General features: G+C 45.1%; 1 long non-coding RNA gene across 1 annotated transcript in view; it reads left to right on the forward strand.

The window, feature by feature from the left end:
- Nucleotides 1-2975, forward strand: part of LOC128907404 (uncharacterized) — a 20907-nt gene extending 17932 nt beyond the window's left edge. The window contains exon 3 of the long non-coding RNA XR_008465578.1: nt 2910-2975. This is a non-coding gene — a long non-coding RNA (uncharacterized LOC128907404). The remainder of the gene's footprint in view (nt 1-2909) is intronic.
- Nucleotides 2976-7975: the final 5000 nt, after the last annotated feature.

Raw genomic sequence — 7975 nt, forward strand, 5'->3', positions numbered from 1 at the left:
GCCCGAAATTCTCATTGTGGAAACATGTGGCCGCAACTTCACAGCTGCAGGTCCCCGGCTGAGAGGACGTGAGAAGAGGCTTGTGGTGCACTCGACAACGGATTCCCACCACCCCTGGCACCCAAAAGCCGTGGCAGCTCGGACCCCAGGTCACTTTGTGAAGGACTCACCTGTGCTCCCAGTTCTCACTATCTTCCTTTTCTTTTTTCTTTGAAACTATGCAAAAAAAAAAAATCTCTGGGGGAGAAAAAAACCAAACCAACACAAAACAAAACAAAAAAACCCACAAAACCCCCCCCAAACCATCCAAATAGAACCTGCAGCTTTTCCCTGCTGCTCCTTGTTCCTTTGCTGCCACCTGGTGCGAGAGGCGGAGCGGTGCGGTGCGGGTCTGTCCCCGGCGATGCGGGACGGGTCTGTCCCCGAGAGGCGGAGCGGTGCGGTGCGGGTCTGTCCCCGGCGATGCGGGACGGGTCTGTCCCCGAGAGGCGGAGCGGTACGGTGCGGGTCTGTCCCCCGGCGATGCGGGGACGGCTCTATCCCGGGGGTCTGTAGAGGCGATCGATGGCGTGTGGAGATGACACTCATTCTCTGCCTATTTCAACGTTAACCCGGCTTGTTAAAACGGCAGAGAATAGGACAGTCTCCCCCGCAGTAGGAAAACTTTGTTACCTGTTTCAAAATGACAACATCAACAAAAGGTGAAGTGGGGACATATTCCTTAGAGGTACACAGACTCCTAACACGGTCCGCCATCATCTTTCACAGCGCAGCTGCCCAACTTTGTGATGTCTAAGTCCAAGCTCCAGACTGTGGTATTTTTGGCTGCTGCCCCTCCGGGCTGTCCCTCCGCTGGGGTAACACATCTCCTCTCCATTGCTTTGGTCCCCGACTCCACTTGGGGACCGGTGGCTACTGCCCGGTGCCCTGCTCTCTGCCAGCACCCTAAAACAGCGGGGCCGCTGGGGCTGCCTTCTCTTCCACCGGTCAGCTAGAACCCGGTGCTGAGAAGGATGCAGGAATGTTATTTTCTGGAAGACTGAGAGCAACGCTGCTAGGCCAGGATCAGGACTTGCTCAGAAAGCGTGGTGCCAGACACATGGATATTTAGAAAGAGCCACAAAAAAAGGAACATAGCTCCTCGCCTGCAGAATGACTCCCCAGAGTAAATGGTAGCAGTGGCACTGTTTCTTTGCATCACTTCAACACTTTTCAAGAACACTACTCTTAACAAATCTGTTCTCCCATTTAAACTCAGTGCTAGAAATCATTCAGGAATGGAGGATGCAGTGGGAGTTTGCTTTGCAAATAGTTATGGTAATACCACTTAAGAAGATGTAGCAGGCAGAAGGCTGGTGTGGGCCATGCATGACACAAATCTGCAGATTTTAAATTCCCCTACTGCTTCAAGTAAAAAACATCTTTAGTATTTATTTGTTGGTAGAACTAAAATGAGATCTGAAGCTCCCAAGGAGTCCCTAAAACCTTGTCATTTATCCCATATGTCTGAGGCTACGGTGTGCACAATGAGTGGCTGTCGTTTCTGTGGACTTTGCTGTGACAAATATAACGGCCCCAGCTCTCGTTTGCATTAATGCCATATTAGTGTCAAGGGGTCATAAAGTGAATTCTGTTTCTTATCAAGGTTTAGGAGCGTAGAAAATAGCAAAGCAATCATAGACAGGCACGCCGTAATTGTCTCCCTGTTTTCTGAACAAAAACATAAAATGGAGAAGAAGAAAAAGGTGGATTTGCTGAATTCTGATCATTAAGCTGGAAAAAAAGTACAATGCTGTATTTACTCAGAGCATTTAAGGATAGATGATATCACTAGAGCCTGTAATCTAATCCCCTGCACATCACAAACCGTTAACATTCACACAGTTGTTCCTTTACCAGGTGTCATCACTTGAGTTTGACTAATGCTTATTTTCAGAAAGCCAGTTATTGTGCTTTTGAAGGCCAAAAGAAATGAAGAATTTGCTGCTTTTATTAGCAGCTTGTTCCAGTGACTAATCTCAGCCTTAAAATGCAGGCCTTCTCTGCAGTTTGAAGCAGTCTTGCTTCCCTGTTTGCGTTGCCTGTAACACTTTTCCTTGCTAGATTCAGCCTATTAATTCCCAGTATTTCCTCCCTGGGAAAATATTGATATATTGTAATCAGATCACATGCCAGGTTTTTGAATTTGGGGTGGGTGGGCTGGGGGGTTTTTTTTTGATAAACTAAACAGTTTATATTCTTTTAATGCTCATTCTGTGAGGCATTTTCTGAAGTTTAATATAACCTGCATGACTCTAAATTTGATGGTGTCTTTAAAGACTATATATGGACTATAAAGAATTTATCGAAATTATCAACGAAGATTTTTTTAACCCTGTATTTAGCTGAATTTACTTTCCTAGCTGTTTTACATGAAAATACTTGTTTAAAGTTGTTCCTTTTCATCATTCTTTTAATTCCATCAGAATATTCTGATTAGTTGATGCTGAGACGATTTGCAAAACTGGGCTATTTTAGGAAGAAATTAGTAATGGATTGGACAATTCATTGTGGACTGGCTTTTTTTTTATTTTTGGTTTCTCAGCAATTTTTTTTTTCTTTCCTGTGCAAGCAGCATTTATCCAAAGAAAGTAGTAGGGATATTAATAGCAATGGAGCTACATTAATCCAACATAGTGCAAGGCAAGCCTACTTCTAGAAGGAAGCTGCTGGCAAGATTTTATGGAAGGTAAAGTCTATGGATGGTGAGGAACTAGTAGCCCAGCTACTCTTTGACTGACTCTCTTTGGCTCTCTCAGTACTATGCCAGTTAGCATCAGGCTCTAGTAAATGGCCCGTGACTAGTGCTTTGAAAATCCATTTGTAGTCCATTAATGTAAATCTGGGAGGGCCCTGTGTCTTTTCTGTAGGTGGGTAAACACAACAGATCCTCAATTAATGTTTCAAGAATCGGGACAGAAGATTTTTCCAACCTCAAATACACTAAATGGTGTTACTTCCCTCATTAGAGAAAAGTGACTCATCATAGACTGAAACCAGCCAGGAGCAAAGCTGTCTTCAGGGATTTTTCTGCTTGACCACTGCCCGTGTTGGTGGGTTGGAGCAGGGAAGAGGGGCAAGTGCAGTTTTCGTGTTGTGACAGTTCACCCTGATTTTTACCACAAATTTTCGTGCTCAAATTGTGCTTTTTTCTTCCTATATGAAACTAATAGGGTCCGTCCTGCTGTGTTCTCCCCTCCCAGTATTCAGAAAAATGTCCAAAAGGCTTATGCCACAAATCCTTATGCAGTCCTTACAAATAAATGGAAATTTGTTCTCTAGAGCAAAGCCTGAGTGACCATGTAAGATCTGGTATAGCTTAGACTTATGTCTTGACTTATGTTCAACAAATATACTGCTGACCCTTCCTGGCATGCTATGACTGGTTATGCATTATTGAAATTAAATTGCATCTGTGATATTTTGTAGTGGGCTTGATCTGATGATTTTTTTTAAAGCATTAACAAGATCTGTATATTACCTACAACTCTGAGTGGGGTGGTTTTCGTAATTTGAATGAAAAACAACAAATAAAATGAGAAGAACATATGCTATGATTCAGCGTTCTTGTTGTTTTTATTTATTCATTTATGCGGCTTTGCTTGTCTTGTACCTTGTAATGTGTCTCCTGGCCATTAATTAAAATTATTGGAGTTCCTCTGTGCTTCAGATAGAAGCCTTGTTTAATTTTGGTATGCATTTTCCCCCTTGCTGTATTATAAATCCCTGTGGTTACTTGTAGCCGCTCACACTTGCATATTATGTGGCAGCACTGGCAGTGGGAAATGGAGGGAGGGTGCTGAGGAACCCCCTGTGCCCCAGCTGGGACCCTGCTCACCCTGCTTTCCACCAGCTCCTTTGGCCTAAGGAGAAGCTGTATTAAGCCTGGTCTTTGTTGGATGAGGGACAGATTATTTTTTCCTCCCATAAGCACTCTGGATGTTCATATTGAGTAGCCCTGGAGTCAGTTTGGGCTGAAGGGTTGGAAGAAGGTCCTTCTCCATCCCAGCATCTGGTCTTGGCCACCTGCAGCACCTTTCTCAGGTGTTTCTTCCCCTTTCCTGGACCATGCCCTTCCTACCTCCTGGCTCGTCTCCTCTTCCTCCCCTCCAGGCTTCCTCAGTATGAGCCAGATTCCTGCCTCGATGCCTTTTTGCATCCTGGGCACTAGACAGGAAAGCACAAAGATCCCCAAAGAGACTCCCTGGCTTCCAGGTAGCAAAGGCTCCTCAGCTCCTTCCCAGGCTCTTCAAAGCTGGGAGAAACAAGTTGAGGGAAAATCCTGGTCTCCCATCCTGCCCCGTGCTGAGCCCTACAGGGGTGCTGTGCCCTGGAGCTCCCAAAATCCAGCCAGCTTGAGCTGCCCATGCGCAAATGGCTTCTGTTTTGTTTTCCACACATGGCTTGTGCAGAGCTGAGCTTTACTCCGGACATACCATGGAGTTCCTCAGAGCTACGGCACTGGTGAAATGATTCTCACATTTTTTTAAATACAAAAAAAATGCGCTTTCTTCCTAGTCCCACTTAGGGCAATGAATTCTTTTTGCCTAAAAATATTGCCGGACAATTGGCATGGAAAATTTGAGGTTGAACTGGATTAACAATAAGCAATTGTGTAAAAGGAATTTATCATCTACACATGTGTATGTGGTGTGTGTATGTGTTTGTGTCTGTGCACACAGATGCAAGCCTGAGGTGCACAGTTATAGCAGATGAAGCCGAAGGGAGGAGATTAATTAAAATTAAAGAAAAGTTCTTTGAGTGGCACAAGCATGGTGCAAGGAAACATTTGCAAAACTACTGACAACCTGAAATCCCCAAAACTCTCTGAAGAAGAGTGAAATCAACCAAAACTGAAGAAAATCCTTGAATTTGGTTCTTTGTATTGTACCGACTGCTGATATATTGTTTTGATGCCTTTTTTTTTTTTTTGCAACCCCTGTCTACAGGAAAACATAGATTTGTTTATTGCACCAACATACACTGATGGCCCAGATGTACCAGCAGAGTCCCAAATGTGGTTTGCTTCTCACCTCATTTTATAGGAGTCTTTTAGCTCCCATTGCACCTGGGAACTATACATACTACATATATATGGTATGTGTATATATATATAACATACGTGTGTATGTATATATAGTATATTTGAGCATGAAAATTTGTGGTAAAAATCAGGCTGAATATGAATACACTATATGGGTGTATATATATAGTATGTGTATATATACTATACACCACTATACATGCTCCTATACACCACTATACATGCTCCTATACACCACCGGAGTTTTATAGCTCCTAATTTTATAGCTCCGATTGCACGTGCCCTGCAGGTGCAGTTGCTTCCAATCATGTAGGGTAATGTATCTTGTTGCCAGGCAATGGATGCTCAGCCTCAGAGGTTACGAAGACCTGAATTTTCTCCTCTGCACTGCCACAACATGCTGACAACATCTGGAACAAAACCCCCATGGCAAAGGGGTCAAAGTATTAGTGGCTGAAAAGCAGCAGGCACCGAAAAGTGACCTAATGACTCCACAGCCTGATCACACTTTGCCTTTGAGAAATCATTTCCACCCTAAGCTATGCAGGCACACTTCACAGCCCATTATTCCCAAATATATCTGTTTGCTGTGATGGAGAGCTGTGACTCCAGAAAGGGAAATGTGCTATTGCAAATGAAATCTGTTCAGGAGTTTGCTATCACTTCCAGGGAAAAATGTGCTCAGACACGGCAATGGGTGGCAGTATAAACTTCTGAAATCGCCTTTTTCGGGAGCACTGGCTGAGCCTGCTGGACGCAGCGGCTGCGCTCTGCCGGGTGCCGGGCGGCCCCTCAGCCCAGCTCTGTGGATGGGCACAACGTGAGGGCACAGCCACTGCCCTGCTGCCGCCTGCCTTCGGAAAGACACCCAGGAGGGCAGGCTGGGAAGGAGATGTGATGCATTCCTGTCATTCCTCATGCTTTCCAGAATAGCAAAATGGGACTGACGAATGATTCTGCCCTCCCGTTTGACATAGCCAAAAAGAACTGAAGAATTTAGTGCCTCCCCAGGCTGTCCCTCCACACTGCCCTCCTCAAAGGCATCCTTCGGTCTTTCTGTTTCCATGTTTCCTTTGTGACCAAGCAGCATGGGAGAACCACATTTGTATTGGTTTATTATACTGGTTATATTGGTTCATTCAGGTCAAAGGAGGTGATTCTGCCCCTCTACTCTGCTCTCGTGAGACCCCACCTGGAGTACTGCATCAGCTCTGGAGGCCTCAGCACACGAAGGACATGGACCTGTTGGAGAGGATCCAGAGGAAGGCCAGGAACATGATCAGAGGGCTGGAGCACCTCTCCTATGAGGACAGGCTGAGAGAGTTGGGGTTGTTCAGTCTGGAGAAGAGGGAGACCTTATAGCCCCTTCCAGTACCTAAGGGGGGCCTACAGGAAAGATGGGGAGGGACTTTTCACAAGGGCATGTAGTGATAGGACAAAGGGTAATGGCTTCAAACTGGAAGAGAGTAGATTTAGATTAGATATCAGAAAGAAATTCTTCACTCTGAGGGTTTTCCCTCTGGAACAGGTTGCCCAGGGAAGCTGTGGTTGCCCCATCCCTGGAAGTGTTCAAGGCCAGGCTGGATGGGGCTTTGAGCAGCCTGGTCTAGTGGGAGGTGTCCCTGCCCATGGCAGGGGGGTTGGAACTAGATGATCTTTAATATCCCTTCCAACCCAAATCATTCTATGATTCTATGATTTAGGTAAATGTAAGAAACAGTGAGGTTCCTTCCAGAACAAGGTAAAATGAAGGAAGAAGGGTCAAAGGAGGCTTGCTTGTAACCAGAGCTGCACAGGGAGGCAACTCCCAGCACCCTGGTAGTGTCTGTTTGTTTAGGGCAAAAGGAAATAAGAGTTCTATTGAGAGCTTCAGAAAGGGGGGCAGATTAGCAGAGAGAGCACGGTGGCATGATGGGGGGTTAAAGGGCTGTCAGCCCCTCTTATGCTTTCTGAAATCCAGATCTCCCTGGGGAAGTGTAAGTTAATGCAAGGAGCATTACAGCAAGTTAGATCCTATTTTGATTATAGTCATCTTTCATTTTTAGCTACTGGAAATCAGCTTGTGACTGAAAAGCAGCTATTGTTCCCTCCAATCCATCTCTGACATCTCCCACCCACTTCCCCAGGAACGATTTCCCCCATATATTTTACCTTGCAAACTACACCCTTGCATGAATTGACTCAGAGTTATCACTCATCTTGTCCCTGAACTCACTTAACCTTTCTTCACAGGTGAAAATACAACAGCAGTTTCACCGGAAGCCTTTAATCTTTCTTCAAAAAAGTCAATGGTCCCAGTGTAGCATCTGACGGTAGATAACAAGACAGATCATCACAGAAGATATTTACAGATATTTCATTTGTGACAATAAAGACAAATACTAAGCAGGTCACTGGCCAGCTATTCCATCTGCTTTCCAGAAGAGAAAACTTTGCTCCCAGAAAGAAGCCTAGGAAGGGTCACCATCTGTTAGGTATCACAAGGTAAATGCCATCGAAGTGAAACACATCACAGATGGTAAACATGCCCCAGAGGCTTCTTACAACAAGTCTTTCAAGTGGCCCTGAAGTGCAGCTGCTGGCTCCTCAGGTCCTCCTCTGCACAAACCCCATCCTTTCCTTGCGTCACCTCGTTCTCCTCCAGAACAGTTAATTCGAGGGAGAATTTTGTAACCCCTGACTTACAATAGCATTTTGATTACACTTATTTTACTTTGATATTTAGAGACAAGCAAGCTGGGAAATGCCACACACAGGGACCCTCCCCTCCACGTGTGCTGTCACAGCTGGTACGCACGTGGCCTTAAATGACCCTTCTGGCTGAAGGGATGGAGATCCACATGTATCTCCAGGTATTAGGCTTTTTTCTTCTTTGGTTAACTACATTCAGAG

This window comes from Rissa tridactyla, chromosome 3, assembly GCF_028500815.1.
Source record: "Rissa tridactyla isolate bRisTri1 chromosome 3, bRisTri1.patW.cur.20221130, whole genome shotgun sequence".
Lineage (NCBI taxonomy): Eukaryota > Metazoa > Chordata > Aves > Charadriiformes > Laridae > Rissa > Rissa tridactyla.